Source organism: Solea senegalensis, linkage group LG15 (genome assembly GCF_019176455.1).
Source record: "Solea senegalensis isolate Sse05_10M linkage group LG15, IFAPA_SoseM_1, whole genome shotgun sequence".
NCBI lineage: Eukaryota > Metazoa > Chordata > Actinopteri > Pleuronectiformes > Soleidae > Solea > Solea senegalensis.
The window spans coordinates 14,503,115-14,524,330 of record NC_058035.1 but is presented as its reverse complement, the minus strand read 5'-3'; the positions used below and the strand labels follow the sequence as shown (position 1 = coordinate 14,524,330).

The 21,216-nt window shown below is 43.1% G+C and overlaps 1 non-coding gene across 1 annotated transcript; it reads right to left on the bottom strand.

Moving 5' to 3' along the window:
• Positions 1 to 2,622: 2,622 nt before the first annotated feature.
• Positions 2,623 to 2,693, bottom strand: trnae-cuc. The gene has a single exon. It is a non-coding gene; the product is annotated as a tRNA-Glu (tRNA).
• Positions 2,694 to 21,216: the final 18,523 nt, after the last annotated feature.

Genomic DNA, 21,216 nt, shown 5'->3' with positions numbered 1-21,216 from the left:
GACTCACTCTACCACTGAACTCAGTCATAGTAACTTACTTCCTAGCCCTGTTTTTTGTATGTTTGTTTTTTAGCCCTAACCTCACTAAGACAATACTGGAGCGCTAAAACGTACCTATGTGTCGTAGTTGCAGGACAGGTTCCCAAAGAAAACAAGTTTTGTTTTTTTGGATGTGTTCCAATAAAGTTATTGAGAAATAATTATAAAGTATGGTCATTATAGCACTGATAACAGTACTGTAGGTCACACACATAACTTTGCTTTCAGCTAACCCGAATAAATAACTAGTCTGGTACACAGTACACAGGGCTAGCCTACAAAATGATCAGTCTGGTAGTTTCCCTTGACTCTGTGATGAGTGCAACGTTATCTTGTCCAATGTTAATAAAAAATGATGTTCGAAACTACCAAACAAAGGTAAGGAAATAAATGGCATAAACTGAACTAACCTTTGAACTTTCATATGCCGCCTTTTCAAGAGCACGGCAAACAAACAGCCAGATAAAAAAGAGTTAGACAAACAAAGATATAAAAAGGCCTGAGCTCCCACTGGGTGAGGTCAGGGGAAATCCTACAACCGCTTCACTGGACGACAGTGTTTATCAGCTACATTTTCTACAGCATTGTGCAGTGGTCATGGTGACTGTGTAAAGTTTGTCTTTTCAAAGTAGTGGGTAGTCATGTCCTTGTGACTGTTACGCCCGCTTTATGTGTTTGTGAGTGTCCTGATGCCACAAGTGATTATTTTCTGTTTAAATATGCACACTGTAGATTGGATACGCTTTTGAACAATGATTTCATGGGGAACCGTAGTCGTAACAACTCGTGATTTTTCTGACAGTCACGCAGAATCAGAATATACACACACTCACTGAACAACAGCTGGAGGTTGCCCTTGGCACAGTGGTCTACTGTGTGATTGACGGGGGCTCTAACAGGCCATGATTGGCTCTAATCTCACCTGAGATGGACCGGTTTCCTGATCACCGTTTGTGGTAACTACATTGACACACATGCACTCTCTCACACACACACACACACACACACAGAAATGCAGTCAGGCGTACAGGCAAAGACACACCTACTTAACCTCCTGCTTCTCCACACTAACAATACTCCCTCAATGCCTCAAACTGTGTCCCTCCAAATTTCATCTAGCCCTTGTTCATTTGGAAATGAAGACATTCTTTTTGATCTGCATAGGAATTTCCCTCTCTCCCATCTTTAGGACAGAGTGAGAGACAGAGTGGCACAATATACCAGTTAAAAGGACTTGGTCTCCATTGAAACTGGGTCCTCTACACTCCCTGTAGAGCCCCCGGGGCCCCCATTACAGTTCTGGCCTCTATAGAAGAAGCTGTGGCGCTGAACACTGGGCCTCCTTGTATTCTCCCGGTGCCCCAGCCGAGAGCCATTGACAAGCCCCACAATGTCCCGAGCGCTCCTTTACAGTAGAGAAGGGCTCTCTTCTCTAAAGGGTGGCTCAGGACTCAGAGAGGGGGACTTACTTTTTCATAAGGAGCACACTCGAATAGAGGCATCTGCAATCTGTTGCTTACCCCCAGCCCAGTCCAGCCCCTTCTCCCCTTCAGCTCCTTTTTTATTGCAAACCAGCCACGAACAAGGACAAATTGACCATGAATTCCTCAGTGCCTGGCAGCCGCTGCCCGCTCCAGCTTTCACGTCTTTCTCTTACACTATCCCCTCTCTCTGAGCATTCAGTCTCCCTCCCTTGTTCTCTAACTCCCCTTTGTCCAAAAAAAAAAAAAGGCCCCGGAGGCCTGTTTTCTCCTAGACTACCCTTTTTCATCCCTACTTTTCCCTCCTCATGTGTATCTTTCAACTGCTTCCCGCCCTTTCTCAAGGAGTGAAGTGGCAGATATAAGGTGAGAGGGCTAACGAAGAGTGTTCCCAATCAAAGGCCTTTATGCAGAGCTGCTGAATGGGAATCTGTTTTACAGGGCATCCATCTACCGGCAATCCCATCCAATGTCCCCGTCCACCCTGTGAAATAAACAGTGAAAGGAGATAAGAGTCAAAGGAGAGAGGGGCAGAGCTGTTATACAGTACTGTGCAAAAGTCTTAGGGCACCACTACCAGCTTTGTTGTTTTTATGTCTGTGGCAGAGAGCCAAGGTCGTGCGATTGTTCAAGTGTAAGGTCACACTAAATACTTGACGCTTTAACCTGTAGAAGCAGTTTTTTAATGTTATTTTAAAGCTGTATACATATTTCCTGTATTTTCTGGATGTGTTCCAATAAAGATATTGAGAGATAATTATTGTGTATGTCATTATAGCGCTGCTAAAACAGCAAGACCTTTGACTTTATCTGCGTTAATAACTGCGGTCTTCCTGTCTGGTCTGTCCAAAGCATATTTTATGTAGTGACTTGGCTTCTGTCTGTCAAATAATAAATGCACTATAATGGGTCCAAAGGGCTAAAAGGAGGCTCATTCAAGCCTGAATACCATTTTAAGCCACCTGCTTTCCTCTTCCCCTTCATCATCGCATCCTTCCTTTAGGAGGGAAGCAGGGCACTAAATTAATTGGCATTTTAAGCCAAGTCACTTGCCCAGTCTGGCAACCATTCAAGCTTGAGATGGGTATGAGACATAATTATCTTCCCTGACCGGGAATCGAACCCGGCCGCGGCCATGAGAGCGCCAAATCCTGACCACTAGACCATCAGGGACATGGTTTTTTCAACTTCCCATACACTCATAGAAAAAAAGCTGCACAGACAAACAGGCCAGATCATGTAATAACATATAAGTGAGCTTAAATCAAAGCTTTAGTTTTACTTCTGAGACAAAGTCTAGTTTTGCTCCTAATTCTATGAAGACTAGAAATAGGAGCAGTGGGCTGCCACACTGAGTAGCACCCAGGGAGTAATGGGGGTTGGGTACCTTGCTCAAGGGTACCCCAGCCCTTTTTGATCTGGTGGGGACTTGAACCAGCGACCCTCCAGTCACAAGCCAGTTACAAGTTCCCTTTCCACTTCCCATTTGAACAGTAAAGTAATATACACAGAGGAGTTAACAGACAAATAAAATAAATAAAAGGAAGCTGTGTAGAGTTGAAGGGAAGTCGTTTATTAAGTCTGTATGAATTTGTCGTGATGAGTAGTCCCATGAAATGAGTGGTCCCATTTCATGATAGTAATTGCTAAAACCTTTTTTTTACACGACCATTCCTGTTTTTGACCATCAGTACTTATTATACAAGAGGCACTAAAGCCGTATATTCGGTAACTCAGATAACTCCGTCCACAATATCAACACATATTTACACATGTTTGTTCATGTGAACATGTTTCCACCCACACGTGTACACCACAATAAACTCTCTCCAAACACAAGGCCTTGGTCCCACAAGCCCCGTCAAGGCCACTAGGATCATCTTTCCTCCTCCCTTGCCCTCTGTAAAGCCCAGGGGATTCAGTCACCCAAGGCCACTCCTCTGTGCACATCTGCTGTGCTGGACAGCGAGGCTGGCAGGCGAGGCGAGGGGCCGATTTGGGGCCCGATGGTCAGGGTACTTGGCTTTGGAAAGGCTGGCGGGAAGGGGGAGATGGCAGCTGGATAGAGAGGGGGGTGAGATGCCTCAGAGAAGAGCGCGGGCTTCCATGGAGATACTGTCTTACAGTGTTTACAACCTCCAATAGCGTGTCCAACCTCTCCTCCTTATCCCTCTATTTCTCCACAGGCCCACTGCGTCCTTCCTCTTCTAATGTAAATGTTGGGGGCTGGCAAGCTGATGTGTGTGTGTGTGTGTGTGTGTGAGAGAGAGAGAAAGAGAGAGGGTGGGTGGGTAACTTGTTTTGACGATTCTCTGCTTTCCCTGTGTGTCCTTGTTGAAGCAGTGCTTTATGGCGTCAGCCTTTCATTTTATAACTCTCTCTATCTTTTCACTGGTTTTTATAAGAGGATCTGTTCTTCCAGGCCTGCTGCCCACCAAAGGCCGGAGTTGGTGCCATCATGCATTCACACTGCCACTCATTAAAGTGAGTGAAAGGTGGCAGGACGTGCGTGTGCTGTCTGGCCCTGGGCAGTGGACACCTGGCAGTGTCCATGTGCCAGACTGGGCACAAGGCTGGACACCAGGCAAAAAACATTGACCAGACCTTTAATCCAGAATTGAGTCCTTCAAACACATCACAATAACGTAGACAGGGGATTTTATATGTGTTTAGAAACTAAATAGTATATTCACAACATCACAGGGTTAGGGTTAGGGTTAGACAAAACTACTCTGCATTTAAGGCATCTGCTTACACATGGTGAACATTTAAAATAGAAGTCTGAACTGTCTTCTCATTCATTGAAAGAAAAAACTATCAATACTCAGGATTAAAAGTCAGATTCAAGTCGGACTAATACAATTTTTAGGTTTAAAATCCAGCTAGTTTTAGTCGGACTAACATACCTGGATAATGCGATTTATAGTCCGATAACTCCTGCATGTATACGTTTAGTCGGACAAAAGTCGGACCGGAGTTCTGCACCAAAATTTCCTCCCTGGTCTTTGACTTGGAAGTAGAAGGAGACGAAGTATAAACTGCAGTGCTGTTGCCGGAAATCATACGGCGGCGGCATCTTTCCACAAGAGCCATGCTCATTCTAATTTGCATCACGATGAACATGTACAGACGGTACGAAACATCAAAAAATCAACAACAGGTGGAGATCTGTACTCTCAACTCTCCATACATCCTTATCTCATTTGAAAACATATGGAATCATGAAAATGAATGAATCCATAACTAACCAAATGGTCCGCAAAACTTGTTAAGTGTGAGTATGGCAGACTAGGAACTTGAATCAATGTTTGTGGGATGTTGGGATTCGGCTAAAATACTCACGTTCTTTACATGAGGTTGAACATGTGACCAAATGTGTTTCGCAAAATGCATGTGTCAAAAATGAAAATCCTCTGGTTTGTTATTAATGTGTTATTGTGTGGCTTTACTGGGAATAAATCAGCCATTAAAGATATGGCTTCAAATGAACGTGTGTGTGGGTTAAAGGTATTGACTCACATGGCTGTCTGACACTCCGTTAGATAGTGGGCTGGGGAACACTGAGGGGAGGGAGAAACTGTTTAAACAATGGTGAGTCATAACTTCACTGAATCAGACAGCACTTTCTGTTTTTTTTTGTAGTTATCGGCTTTTTGCAATAACTCAGCTACAGTTTTATAGTCAAAGAGAGAGAGGCACGCGCGCGCGCACACACACACACACCATTCAGGCAGCTAGACAACGAGCAGACTGCTGATTGATTTCTGTGGGTTAGAACAGAAGCACCTGAGCATTAGAGGAAAATGAGGGGTGGAGCCCAAACAGAGGGGCTTTTTACAAGCACAATGACTGACAACAACACCAGGGATGTGCATGTGAGTGTGTGTGTGCAGGGGAGAGGGGGGAGGCTCTCATCATTCCCATCAGTCCAGCTGTGCTTCTTTTTATCCGCACTTCCGAAGCCCATCAAGTTCGCTTCTTCCCCCCCAAACACACACACACACACACTTCCACACCAGTGCACTTGACGAAATCTCGCTTTACCGCTGCACATCAAAGGCAGAAACAGCCTCGTTGAAGCAGAGTAGAAGGCCCCACCTACCCCCACCCCTCAATCTCAGGACCCCCTGCTTACCTCTTTTGTGTCCCTTTTTCTCCACCCATAAGCCCCCTGGCTCTTTTTTTTTCTTACCTATTTATGAGACTGTAAAAGAAAGAAAGGGGGAAAAAAAAGAAGTTTGCCAAGTTCATAAAGAGCCTCCACTCTGCTCCATTGTGGGATGGGAAAGGTGGCAGTGGGGGTTTAAAAATCAATATGCCTACACACTGGGCGCAGTGCTGGGCTTTTCTTTTTGGTAGAAGTAAGGAGAGAACGGAATGATGTGAGGGAATGGTACGTTTATGAAGGAATGAGAAGGTTTCCATGTTTCATGTGTAAAGTGTATAGTGTACATGATGGTGGCCTGAATGATCTGGTGCAGAAGAGTAAGCACATGCACCACCACAAATGTGTAAAGATAAGTGAAACAAAGGTGAATTTTTCTTTTCAACTGAAGAAAATTCAAGGTTGTCTACACAGTGATTTGCGCTAATACTATTCTTTGAAAATAGTAATTGTGTGACTTGTCGGTTATAATCCCAAACTGTGATGACTCAATATGTCTGAAACCTTTATGTTGCTCACTAAATCATTCAGTGTCTGTTACAGGAAACAGGGGAGTGTTTCTGTAGCTTTGACCTTGTAGCAGGAAAAGTAACTAATAATATTAATATTGTTCTGTTCCACGTATGCCGGTAAATTACGTCAATAACTTAAAGACCTGAATGGAATTTAACTGACTTGATCAAATGTGTATTTAGCCAATATCAGACTTCCATGTTAAATGAGTTGCTGTGGCACAGAATAGTGACACATCTTTGTCTTTAGGTGTTTGATAAAACAACAAAAAAACAAGTTTTGCTGGCAGGATTATGAGTGCTTTTACTGGGCGAGTGCCTCTGGAAGCAGTTAAATGTGCTCATAAAGCATATGCCATTATTGATCTCGGAGATCAAAACAACTGATGAATGAGTCAACTCTTAATAATGACTTACTGTAAGTGAGTCTGTCGATAGGATGTTCACGTTGTATTCAAAATAGTGGTTAAGTCATGTCATCGCCTCCGTTTACTGCAAAATGGTTAGGTGAAATATATAAAGAAACGGCGGAGTTTGAAAAAAAAAAGACACAGGCCTGTAAGTCATGTGTTTTCCAGTTACTGTCACCTCTCATCTCGTGCTAATCACCTGTGGTGCTTGTCTTTGCATCACCGAAGGAAACCTCTTCAAAAGCGGTCTGGTCTGGTTTCTGTGCAACAGCAGTGGCGGATAGGATGCTCTGCAACAACGGATATTGTCTCTCTGTATGTGTGTGTGTTTGTGTCTTTGAAGCTTTTCTGGTATAAACACTGACCTTGTCACAAGCAGTAGTCTTCATGGAGACTGAAACCTGGTCCTAATGAGGTAGAACCTAATGTCTGAGTAATTGGTTAAATTTAAGCTGAATTTGAATTGTGGTTAAGTTAAGGTTAGGGTTGGTCTTTAATTGGTTATGGTTAAGGTTAAGGTTAGGGTTAACGCTTTGTTTATGTTGCAGACGCAGGGAAGTGAACGCAAGTCCTTAATTAAAGATAGCAGAGCAACAGTGTGTGTGTGTGTGTGTGTGTGTGTGAGGGAGCACCTCAACCATAACAAAGTAAACAAAAAAGAACTACTAAGGAATTACATAAAATGAATTATTAATGTCAATTCCAAAATACTAATTCTAAAACAATAACATCACTGCACTATTAAAGGAAATGATATATAAAAAAAGTGCACATGTGATGCTGCCTTTCACTTATTATTGAGGAACAATTAAACTACCCACATAGTGTTTCTCCAAAACACTGTAAAACACAATGCAAAGGTTACCCTCATCACATGTTCCACCAAGTCTGTTTGTTCCTTCAGTGAACGTAAAGAAGGAATTTTGAGAGGAAAGAGAGAAAGTAAGAAGGGGAAATAGAAAGCGACGAAGATGCTTGCGATAACATCGGAACACTGAGTTCCTTCATCTGTTGGCAAGCCTGGTTGCCGAGCAGACTGACTGGAAACCTCTAAGATGCTGCATGGTTGAAACCACATCACACACACACACACACACACACACACACGAACAAAATCCGATGATGTGGTGGAGCAAAGGGCACACGTTTACAAACACTGCAGCGGTAAAAAAAACACAAAAAACAAAACAAAACACATACACATACACACACGGATCCACATATAGATGGTGCTGATAGTACACCTCATACAAAACCACATAGGTTGGCACAAAGCACTTCAATAACAGCATGTTTCCTGTACATGTACTGATGAATGTGGGGCAGAGATCACTTGACTTCACTTTACGAAAAATTTGGTGGCTCCATGTCTCTATATGTGTGTGTGTGTGTGTGTGTGAATGAGAGGGGGTTCTGTTCCCAGGTGTGTCTAGTATGCACCTGTCTGTGTCTCTGCATGTCTGTGTTCATCCACTGTTGTGCGTCATTGTGTTGTTGTGCAGTAACATCTGTGGTTGTGTTTGGGGGATGCACATGCCATACATGAGCAACAAGACGGTGCATGTGTAGTTGTGTGTGTGTGTGTGTGTGTGTGTGTGTGTGTGTGTGTGTGTGTGTGTGTGTGTGTGTGTGTGCATGCTGTCAATCAACCAGTCTACTGGCTGAGTGTGGAAAAACAGAGCCCAGACACATGAATGAGAAACACATACGTGCCTCTCCACCTCAAACACACATCAAGTGACCCTTAGTCCCTCGAGAAGACACTGTGGTGATCTATTGCCTCATGCTATTGGACCTTGCTTGTGTGCTTGTGGTGAGTCCTGGCCTCTGGTTGGTCGGTTGAGTAAGACATTGTTGTGAATGAGGACACTCTGTACTGAGCGTGAGCCAAGCTGAGGTGACTCATTCATGGACTGTACAGATGAGACATGAAATGCTGTGAAACACAAAGTTGTGACGTGAGAGGGATTCACAAACAGGCACGGTGCGTCTTATTACACGCACTGCCTAAAATCATCGCCGTATTTCCATGGACGAGGAGCGTGGACATTTCTGTGAAGGTTTCTTCAGCCAGTGTAAGAACACACGGGGCAAAAAACGTGCACATGCAAAAGCATTTTAAAGTGCTTTACCTAAAGTGCTATACCTCCCACACTGCACAATTAACAAATAACAATTTGTGTTGTTATGTTTAATGCTCACTGTCGAGGAAATGCAGCCAGTTGATGAAAAAGATGTGATGACCCATCAAAATGGCAGTAGAATAGGTGATTGCAGAAATGCAGTAAAATTGTCACTTCCAGGGAAGCTGGGCTTACATGGAAGTGGATGGGGGAGTGCAAGCTGGGCTTCTGCACCATGATTGGAGGAACTGTTTAAAAGGCGGAACCGGTTTCTGATTGACAGCGTTGCAGAAACATACACGACAGTGGAACCTTTTTTGCCTCAGTCCTGTGTGGATTTGTGAAGTCTGTATCAAATAGCTGGTCATTGTGTGTTATTTTGCTCGGCGATAAATACACACTTACAAAGTTTTACATGATCTTTTACAAAAAGTTTTACAAAAATTTTACAAAATATCAGGTTTCCTTGTTAGTTGCTTGTTTGCAGAATGTGTTTAACAATCTATGTATAGATAACTGGCCCTGAAATGAGCTTCCCCTGTTTCAAAGTACAGCAATTGTCACATAATGGGGTCACCAGACAGAATGTATCTTTTGATTTCAGATAACAAGAACATAAAACCGCCTGACCCAACACAAAGTGCATCATCTGAGACACAAATACAGATAGTGACATGCATACATGCGCACTGACATAAGGTGTGCACGCAAAGTGGCACAAAACCGAGTGTTTGATGCATGACTTCCTGTTTGCTAAGACATGCAAAAACAGACACGCACAAGCATGACGCACGCAAACAGATGCTCACACAAACACTACTAATCTCGAGCAAAACGAGACGGTAGATGTGTGAAATGTGCAGTACTTTGGAAGGTGTGTAGTCACACACTAAGTTGTGATGTGAAGAGCGCTCCTGCGTGCATAAGACAATTGGGGCGCTAACCGTAGCCTCTCACCTCTCTCACACCAGCACCCTCCATCAGTGTACCTGTGTGTTCTCTTATGTGAAATGTGGTTTGTCAGCCATCCCTGCAATACGCACAAAGCCACAGATAAGAGCTATTTATCTCACGGTGGTGGCTTCCTCTTCAGCACACAAAAACATGCAGCCTCTTCTTCTTCTCTGTTCTCATGTTGATGCAAGCATAAATGCTGCAGCAGCAGACAAACGTTTGCTCGTACACAAATCTTGTCTGCCTAGGCATAAAACATGCACAGGGACAGTAGTGTTTTGCGATGCTGTGCCCTCACACATCCAATCGCTGCACAAGTGTCTGCAGGCATTTGCACACAGGTATAGACATTGGCTGCATGCGTGCACTGGCAAGCACCTGAGACTCCAGGACACACACAAACACAAAGACAGATGCATGTCAGGAATCTTCTTTCACAATCACACCATATCACTCTCCTGCCTGACATGGGAAAATCGACTCTAGAATTTTTTTTTTGCTGTTTTTGTTTTAAAAGCCAAGAGCCATTCAGCCCTGACAGGTTCCTGCTCCACTGCACTCTTCCTCATTCATACATGCATTAGTAGTATAAAAATGTCTGACAGCTCTGAAACACCCTGCACACTCGTCTTCATTTGTGCAGAATTTGATTTCTGTAAAGGCCATGAGTGTTGCACCAACTCAGAAATGGAAGTGCGTCTGTGGGCTGATATGCAGTAGATGGAGATGACCTTTTCATGATGCTATGTGAGGAGGCTCCTTATTTCATCTGTGCAATTTTATGACACTCCTAGTAAATAAGAAAACTTTGTTCATGTGACAGCTTTCAAACCCAGTGCCGAAAACTCACTGGGGTAAGAAGATTTAGTGATTATTAGTTAGTTGTTATTATGATTTTGAATTCAATTCACTGTTAAAAACGAGGGTTTGTCAGGGGTAAGGAGACAAATACAAAAGGACAATGAAATGAGAAGGAAATGAGCTGGAGATGGAGGGTGTGGGTGGGGTGAGAAACCCGGGTAACAAGAAAGTGTCAGCAATGCTGTGAGAGAGCACCTGTCCTGCTGGAGGAGGGTCCACTTGCAGTTAACCAAAGTTGGCAGCACCTCAGCTTGACCTTAACTCTTCATACTGCTGCTCCCGTCTGATCCGATTATGGGTTATTCACCATAGCAAGACCCCATATACGCATACACACATTCACATGCATACACACACTTTGACCAACCAGGTCCACCCTCCCTTATCTTCTCCTCCCATATCCTTTCCCCCCATCTTAGGCTGGGCCTGATCTTATGGGGGCCCTGGAAAAACATCAGGCCTGTGGAACAAACAGGCTGCTAATATGGGCAGACAGGGCAGACAATTAAACCAAGCACATGCTGTATGTGAGTGTGCATGAGACAGGACACAAGGACGCAGAGCAACACGCTAAGATCCATGCAGTATCTTCTTTACTCAAACAAGCTCAGGCACCTGCTCAATACATCAGATATTAGATCTTACACACATTAAAGTAACTAAGCACAGGAAAACAAAATTAGAGAAGGTCACTAATCCATATTGGATGCTCTGAGGTGTTTTCTCATGAGGCCTCAGATTTGACAGATATGTGTCACTATGCAGATCCTACAATGACCAAAGCAGGTGAAGATGCACAATCAGACACTCTATAAACACAACTACCTTTCCAAGCTGTTGTAAAGCCACTGCTTCTGTCTGTTCTGCTGTCCATTGTTGCCTTAAAACACTTTTCTCTTATTGCAGTTGCCTCTCCTCACAACCTTGTTAGGTTTTTCAGAAACCCATTTCTGGTTTGTACTGGTTGAGAAATGGATTTAGTTGGCTGATTATTTAAAACTGTGGGAGGGAGAGTGGAGGCCACAGCCAAAACCTTAAATTCTTATGTAAACAAAGTAAATGACCTTGTCTGACAGCTCCACTGCAATTAAGGCATTCCTGTCATAAAAGAAATCATACATGTATACTTAATTTCCTCATCTGAGCTCTTAGCTTGGCCTCACTCTGGCTAAAACAAAGGGAAAGCCCCAGACTGTGTATTTGTGGTCGCGCTTAACAGCAGCATATGTACACATTATGCTAAAGTTAGCATTTGTCTGAGTGCCTGGCACAGACACGGCCACAGGCATACATCCACGTGCAAGGAGAGTATAATACCATACCACTCACATTGCAAAGTCTTGTGGGCACAGCACATGGGCTGGATATAAAAATGGACATAGTCTCTGGGTTTGGAAAGTGAAGCTGATGCATAAGTGCCTGAAACCTGTGCTCTCTTGATTTCACTGATTGCAAAAACACCCGATAGGTTGTATGTTAGCCCTTTAAATTATAGACCAGTTTAAGGGAAAATAGCATGGAGTAGATGGCTCCACTCTTAACATGCTCCCTAGATTGGGTTAGGGTAGGAAACCCATGTACAAGTGCGAGACCAAGCGAGACATTCAAAAAAGATTCTAAACAAACTCTGATCTCGGACGTTGGAGGCTGGAGGGGTGGCAGCAAAGCTTTGTCAGCAGCAGAGGTGTGAGGCAGCATTGGTGTGGCAAGAAATAAGTGAAGGAGTAGTGTTATTTAAATGTTCCAGCTTGGTGTGACAGTGACTGGGAGGGGAGTGTGATGAGATTGCGGTCAACTGACTGTCAGCTGATTGCAGGGCTTAAAGCCCTCAGACTGCAGTTTACAAACTAATGGCTGGCATCACAGTGGGTTGCCAATTGGTTCAGACTGAAAATTGGAGACAAACAAAAAGCTGGAGACAAACAATACACGTGGGTGTGCTCCTGACATTTGCTCTCCAACTTCCACCAGCTCCATCGCAGGTCTATACCTGCTGCTGGCACACGCCTCCAGTGTCATACTCACACATACAGGCAAGTCAAAACCTGTCACAGGACAAACTGTCTTCCTCTTTGGAAGATCAGTCACCACATCTCAAATAAACAGGTTTGTGTGCTGGCACACAATCACATGAAGGATATATAAGACAGCAGGCATGTAGCTGCACATTCTGCACATTTACAGACACAAATCTCCCACTGCAGCACACACACTGACAGGCTGGTGCGTGCAACACACCTTTAGAATGACACATGGAATCATCAGTAGACATTAACAATCTGTGATGCCGCACTATACAGTTCTAGCATGACTCGGCTTTCCATGAGCGATGAGCCAGTACTTGGTACCTAGTGCTTTTTAGTACCTGCGCTAGGGAGGTTCCAATCGAGCTGAGACGCTACTAAAATGTGGCGTTGACAGACTGCCGGCCACTGATTGGTCAGAAAGTGTCATTTCTGGAAGAGTCATGAGCGAGACGTCTGACACAGGAATCAAACTGAACAATGCCGAACTGTAGGTCAGTTAAAAATACTTTCGAATCCTGAAAACTTGTGTTAATCTCCAACATTTAGCGAGGACATTTCTAAAATCTCAATATTTTACAGAGGAGTCTGGTGTGTTTAGTGACAGCACTGCTGAAAGAGTCGAATCACAACCATATTTCAGTTCAGTGATCATGCAGGAAGTACTGAACGAATCTTTTCAGCTGATTCTAATGACTCAGTACATCAAAAATAACTGCTTAAAAAATATAAAACTATGTCACGGCAGTTTTGTGCAGCCATGCTATGATGACCCCGCCCACGTACTATAGCAATGGAAAAATGTCTGATACCAAACCGAGTACAGTAGGGCCGAGTTGTGCTGGAACTGTACAATGAAAAGATAACATTATGGACAGATATATAATATATAATAAATATAATATAAAATTTTATATAAAAAGCAGCCCTACATACAGCAGCAACATTTGACAGGAAGTTCAAATGCCAGCGTAGGTACAGAGTGAAAAAACAAAACAAAGCTAAATCCAGGATATGACTATCACTTCCTATAAAAACAGTCCTGTGTTTGAGTAGGATTTACACTTTCTCAGAAGAACCCTTTACTGTAATGAGATAACAACTTTGTAACTGCAAACCCTCGTGTGTAAATAGACAGATATTTTTACTTGTTCCCACTGAATGGTTAGTATTGTGGAATAAGTGGTATGACGATAATGTCACTTGATTCAAAGCATTCTTGTGTTATTCAGATGTTCTATGGAAAATAAGGCCATGCTTTGCTCTGCCAGATTTGAACCGCCTCGTGGATAATGCAATTTTGAAATTCAAAAGTAGAGTAAGTGGCTTTATAAAATGCATGTGTGCAGTCACTGCACTGCTGTGAAACACAATTTGTTTTCTAGCTGCTGGCTGGTTAGAGAGCTTGGAATTTCAGAAAGTATAGTATGTATTGCTCTGATTAGATACAGTAGTGAAAAAGGTTCTAACACACTGAGAAAACTATCTGAGTGTAACTGCTGCTGCTGCTGCTGTCATACCTCCATCAAACCCAACAAGGGTCCCTTTAGGTCAGCTCCCACTTCAAAGGCCGACAATGTGCTTTGTCGCCAGGCTGTGGGCAGCGAGCTACAGCATCCTGGGGTTCCTACTCCCTCAAACAGTAATGGGATTAAGGCTTCCACAGGACAGATTAAGGGGCTCCACGTCCTAACCCCAACCCCCCACCCCCCCTCCCCGATCATCCTAGAATTCATATCCGCTGCAGCTAAATAATTGGTGACGGCAGAGAAATGCTCCCGCTCTCCTGGATGAGGACATCCGCAGTGACACAAACTGACATCATGTCATAGAGAGTAACATATTTCCCTGTAGCATTTTCAAACCTAATATGATGGAATGAGATGACACTCACTTTATTAGGTACACCTGTTCATAATGGGCAAATGGGCAATATGACCTGCTGAAGGTCGAACCAAGCATCAGAACTGGGAAAATTGGTGATTTAAACGACTTTAACCACATCACGTTTGTTTAGGCCAGATGGGCTGGACTGTGTATTTGAGAAACGGCTGATCGATAACCATCTCTGGGGCGCACAGAAAAAATATCCAGTGTGCTGCATTTATCTGGGTAGTTATCTGTTGTTGCCTCGATGATGCCAGAGATGACCTGACTGTTTCAAGATGTTAGAAAGACAACAAGAACTCCTCAAACCTTGATGCAGTAGAGCTACAGCAGCAGAAGACCACTGAGTTTGCCACTCCTGACACTGTGTAGTGTGTGCTTAATAAAGTAGTCAATCAGTGCAGTCACATAACATAATCATACATATTGAAATGAGATGTGATGCAAAATGGTGCATTTACTGACTTGATATAATGTTGAATTCTGTAAGCTGAAATGACGTAATATCTTTTCTGTAATAAATTAACATAATACAAGAGTACGTATCATGACATGTACATGGATGTACGGTAGTCTTTTCAACCAGGGTATCATACAGGGAAAACAGTGAGTGTGGAATTAGGATGGTGTGGATGTCATATGTTGGTCATTTTAAATATTAGAGGGCCATAGTGTCTGGAGTTATTATTAAACATAGGAGGCATGCATGGACATGCTTGGATAGGATTAAATGTACACTTGCCTGCGAAGACACAACATCACATAACCACATCTAAGTTTCCATGCGAGTTGTTACAAGAACATGATGACACTAAAAGGTCAAAGATAAAATCAGCTTGGTTTTATTCAGTTGTTTTCGTGCACTTCAATTCAGCTGAAACTAAGAACACAGTCACTAAAATTTAAAAACAGATTTTTTTTTTTCCTACGACATTGTAACGGCCATTCAGACAAAACAAGAGTAGATGCCTTTTCATCAGGCCATGGCTCCTGGTCTGGCCTGATGTGACTGTGGTGGTTATGGTAAACTGCTGCTCTTTTTCTCCATAGGACCACTGCCCCCTAGTGTTTGAAATGATAAGCATACCTCAATATTTAGGTAGTAAATGCATTATTATATTATATTATATTATATTATATTATTTGAGCCTTTTTTCCTAATTTTACCACTTTTGAAAGTATGTGTTGCTTTATTAGAAAACTTTCAACTTTTATAGTGTTAAAAACACTATATTAAACTATTAGCTGGTGTGTGGTGTGTATCTGTGATGTACAGTGTATTTGTGAAATTGTTCTTGCTCTCTTGTTCTTTCTCCTCTCTTACTCAGCTCATGTGTTTTTAGCTCTGTAATCTAATTTGGTGCATGCGTGCACACTGACACACAAGACAAGATCCTGGGCTCTAGTCGCCCCCACTATGCTGAAGTTTTCCTCTCAGCCCAGCTGGCAGAAGTTACAGCAGGGCAACAATGTGCCTGCAGGACGGGCCAGGACGGGCCCATGACTGGGGCCCCACGGCCCCCGCTGAAAGGCTCCTATTGTCCAGCCTCAACTCTATCAGAGACCATTAATTATGGGCCGCGGAGCACGGCTCATAGTCAGAAAAAGTACACACACACACACACACACACACACACACCCTCCTCCCCCTGTTACAGCATAAATACACTGATGAGGCTTTAGAGGATCCAGCTCTTCATCCCCCCTTTATCTTGCAAACCCTCCTCTCGTCTCCACTGGCTCTTCTTAATGAAACCAAGCTGAGCACTGAGCAGAGAGCCGTCACAGCTCATGCTGATTCCCTTACACTTCTAACAGGAAATGTCCTCAAAGATGTTTCCTTTCAACTTCTCCCTTTCCTTTCACTTCAGGGGATTTGATAGATGTTAGTGGCATTTGAATGAGTCGCTGTTGCTCACCTTTACACGACTACTTTCTCGCTGGCTCCTCTTGGCATAAATGCGAGCACAGTTTACTCTGTGACATGCAAAATATACGCTGAAATATTCACAGTCACAATGATAAAAGAGCCGGAACACAAAGCAAATTATACAGGATTATATAATAAAACCAGAATGACTTCATCTTATTTCATTATTGCACTGTACTGGTCGATCGACCCGGGGGGATGACATATTTGATTACACATCCCTCAATAATGCGCCGCCACCCAAGAGCAGTTACTCAACACAAAACTACATTTTGAGTTGGACAAATAACCTGCGGTCTAACTGTAGCCAGCAGACGCCCACCTCCCCCTGTCCCATTAGCCCCTGGAGTTTGACTGGTTTCAACATCGCAACTTTAAAACCTAAAACTCCTTTTAAAGCGATGCTTAAAGGCACAGCACAATGAAACACTGTGACAGAGACAGCCACGTTACAGAGTCCGGATCTGAATAAATTGGTTTGGACAGGATGTGTAAAAGTGAAGGCCACATGTGTATCACATACAATCATACGGGATTCAGGGGAAATTATGTGTATGTGCTGACAATTTATGGGGCCCAGTGAGAGCCTGAAATGTATTCAGAGAGGAGATATTACTTTTATTTCTCAAGTGATGTGTTTAAAAGTCCAGTGTATATTATTTAGGAGGGTTTACTCGCAGAAATTACACATGATCCTTTTGTATAAGTGTATAATCACATGTACATGTAACCCTTTTTTTTTTTTTACAGAGACCAGCCATCTTGCACTGCCATGTTTTTACAGCAGCAACATGAGTCCTTAGTTTGTCACCATAAAATGGCACTAATAATATCACACTGGATATTTATGGACCTGGAGTGCAGTTAACTTAACATATTTAGGTGGGGATTTACAATACATCACACAAGGTAGGATCTAACTACACTAACAGTGCTGGCCAACATTGAATGGACAATTCTTTTCTTCTGACAAATACTGAGTCACATCACTGAAGCGGACCTCCAAGAAAAGCCTTATGCTTACTTACACTTACGTGTCCGACACACACGGTCAAACTCTCACTTTCTATCACCCAACCAGCTGCTGTATGTTATCAAATGAAATGCGACACTCATAAGTTGAAACCTGCAAAGCGTTTAACGGTCGTGCAAACTCATTCTCAGTTCTCTGCAGCCACCGAAATGAAGAACATGTGCGAGTTTCATGACTCACCAGATTTGTCTATGCAGAGTGAGCCGTGCTCAGCACTTGTTAGCCTGTTAGCTTGTGGACTGTGATGTCACTTCCACGTTTCTGGAATAAAACTATGATGACTGTGAAGAAAGAATGGATGCTTACATTAAGCCTTAATGTCCCTATTTCATAATGATCATCATCACATCCTAATATCTGTTAAGAGGACAATGATGCATATTTTTGCTATATAATTTAGCCTACATATCACATTGGGGTGCTTTGCACTATGTGACCCGAATGGTGTCAAAAACAAACTTGATTTTGACCCAATGACCCACGAGGCAACACAACAACACTATCCTATAGAATTATACAGTCATGGTGTTACTTCAGCTTACTAATATATGATCCATTAAAATGGGAGGAAAAATAGCAACACACCTGAGCTAACACTTAATCAAAAAGGACAGTGATTAAGGACAAGTTTAATTTCAGGGTACCAAACTGCTAATTATATGCTGTATAATTGCACTTCGGTTAATACTAACTATCTCAGGTGTTAATGGTATAGTAAAACAGCATTAGTGATCTGAGATGACCTATGGAAGCATAAGAAGAACTTATAACCCCAAACCTGGCAGTTAATGTAGGAATAGTGAAAGTAACACACTTCAAGACACAAATGAGGCAGAAAGGAGAAACGTATTCACGTTGTGCATGTATATACAGGAATAGTATGTATGTGTATGTGTATTTATTTTAGAAAAGAGAATAGTGTTGATACATGAATGAGGGAGGTCAGACACAAACACACACTGATAGAGAGAGAGAGAGGCTGACAGCTGTAGCTGTGCATACTCATGCATGCCTCATGAAGAGAAAAGAAGAGAAAGTTGTTCTTTCTCTTTTCCTTAATCGTGACATTCCACCTCATCTTCTCTTCTGCTCCCCTTCCTTGGTCTGACCCTCGCCCCTTCTTCTCCCCAGAGAGGAGGTTACATAACATGTTTCCACACTGAGACACACACACACACACACACACACACACACACACACACTATAGCTGCACTTTATCAGTTCCTATTGCTCATCCACACACACACATGTTTGTGCAGCATTTGTAGTGAGGACCCTCATAGACATAATGCATTCCCTAGCCCCTTACCCTAACCCTAAAACCAGGCCTTAACCCCCCAAAGATTTGAGGACCAGCCAAAATGTCCTCACAAATGTCCTCCCTATGGTTTATGCACTTTTAGGTCCTCACAAAGCCACACATACAAGAACACACATGCACACTCTCTCTCTCTCCCTTTCTCTCTAGCTGCACTTGATCAGTTCCTGTTGCTCATACACACACACACACACACACACACACACAGATTTGTGCAGCTTCTTAAGACACTGTTGACACTGTTGATCTCCATTCATGTGGACAGCCTAAACAAAGTGTTATCCCTAACCTTAACCATAACTAGTTCATGTCTAACCCAAACCTTAACCTAACCACAAGTCAAATCTTAGCCCTAACAGTTCCTCAGAAATGAGATTCTGTCTCATTAGGACCAGATTTTCTCTGTGAAGACTACTGGTCCTGACAAGGTCAGTGTTACTGCCACGAAAGGTCCGTAAGAGGTAACAAATAAAAGATCGCACACACACACAAGCTTGTCAGCTGTGAAATATTTGTCCCTCAGACCTCCTCCTCTGGACACTGAACAGACTCTTGAATGTGTCAAGAACCTTCTCGGGCCTTGATTCTTCTCTCTCTTTCTACATTCTCTCCCTCACCCCCACACACTCTCTCCTGTGTTCTCCCCTTTCATCTCTCAAACAAACACCCCACTGCATTAATCAGGGATTGTTTTCTTCTTCTTCTACCACTCTGACAATGGTTCTGTTCTACATCACTGATTTTGGATATGACCGCCCCCCCACAGACTCACATACATGCATCACCCCACCTTCTTTAACTTTCTCTCTCTCTCTCTCTCTCTCTCTCCTGGCTTACTGTGTTTCCCATAACGCAGCAGTCATACAAAAATTGCACACCACCCCCATGGCTTGGAGAAGGGGTCACAGGGTGGGGTGTAGGGGGTTGACACCAAGGTCAGCCATGTCAGATCTGGCCTGAACGGTGGGAGGCTGGGTTGTTTTCCAGAATTGTGTGGGGCAGACAATAGGCTTCTCTGACACCAAAGAGAAAAGATGTACGATGAAGAGGCCAGATATCAATAACCCTTTTGACAGTGTCTCCTGAGATCCAGTTTCAATTATTAGGGAGGTTGGGGGGTCTTTTTTGTGGCACGTACATGAAGTATGACATCCTGGGAGAGTACATTAACTTTAACAACCCATTAAAACATTTTACAGTCAACACTGCACTTCCTGAAAGTCCTAAAAAAAACAACCACTGAATGTGATGTTAACTGGATCAGTGGATGGACAGCGAGACATAGCGCTCAGTACAGTTATTTGATAGTAGAAAAAACAACAATTATTGTATTAGTCAGACTAAATTTGGCCTTTAAATAGCATGTAAACATGTAAGTTCAGGCTGGTACACATTTAGGACTGTTTTTATACTAGTTAACTTTTAAAGAAGTTCATAGATGGTAACAGAAAGCTAAACTGGAAACCACCTAATAATAACAGACTGAAAGATAGTATCAGCCCCTAGTGTAAAGGAGGTCTTTATTCTTTATTTTGAAAAATTGATTCCCCAGCAGGGCTTCTATTCTGGGACAAGGAGTTCAACTAAATGGCGTAGTACAGTAGCTTGACCTAACTGTGCATGGAAACATACTGAATGTAGTGACCAGAGTTACTACTGACATCTGAGATCACTCCGCTGATCATACTCCGAGTAAACAAACTCCAGAACAGCCAAATTTCTTTGCCAAACGCTGTTTATGTTCAGACTTGGAAAACATGTTTGTCTGTCTCTCTGTCACTATAGTCACTATTTGACACAGTGAAGTTTCTCTGGATTAACTGTAATTTACAGGCCTGTGCTGTTCCTTTTCTCGTTCCATAATGTGGATTTACAGTTTAATCCAGTGGCAGCAGTTATAGAATCTAATTACAAAATCATTTTTTTGGCGACATCGCATTTGATATGTGTTTGTGCGTGCATCCCCATGTGCTACTAATCCTACCAAGCTTTTCCCATGCCTCATCCTTTGCCACTCATCATGAGTTTAGATAAACCTTTGAAAACGTCAGTGAAGTAAAGCTGCACAGGCTTTGTTAGATGTTAGACCCAGTTCACCGCAGTCTGGGTGGCAGACTGAAGGCTGAGCCTGACTCAGCTGAGAGCCTTGTGACTTGTGCACTGTGCCTAGGCTTGGACAGCTTCAAGTCTCATTGACATGTTCGGGTGAGAAGCAGAGAGCGGGGGGGGTTGCAGACTGGCACGGTGCTCACTCAGGCTTGGCACGGGTCACTGGATCAGAGGCAAATTTCCTTTAACTATAGGCTGAGGTGGCAAAAGAAGGTGAAGAGGCTGAATGAGTATCATATTTTGCATCTCTAAAAGCCAGCTATGCCTCCGTTCCCCTTTCTGACACAATAATACATGGCAGTGCTCAAAGGGGGCGCAATGCTAATGAGTGAATGTGATTAGTGCTCCACACTCACTCGAAATGGGAAGA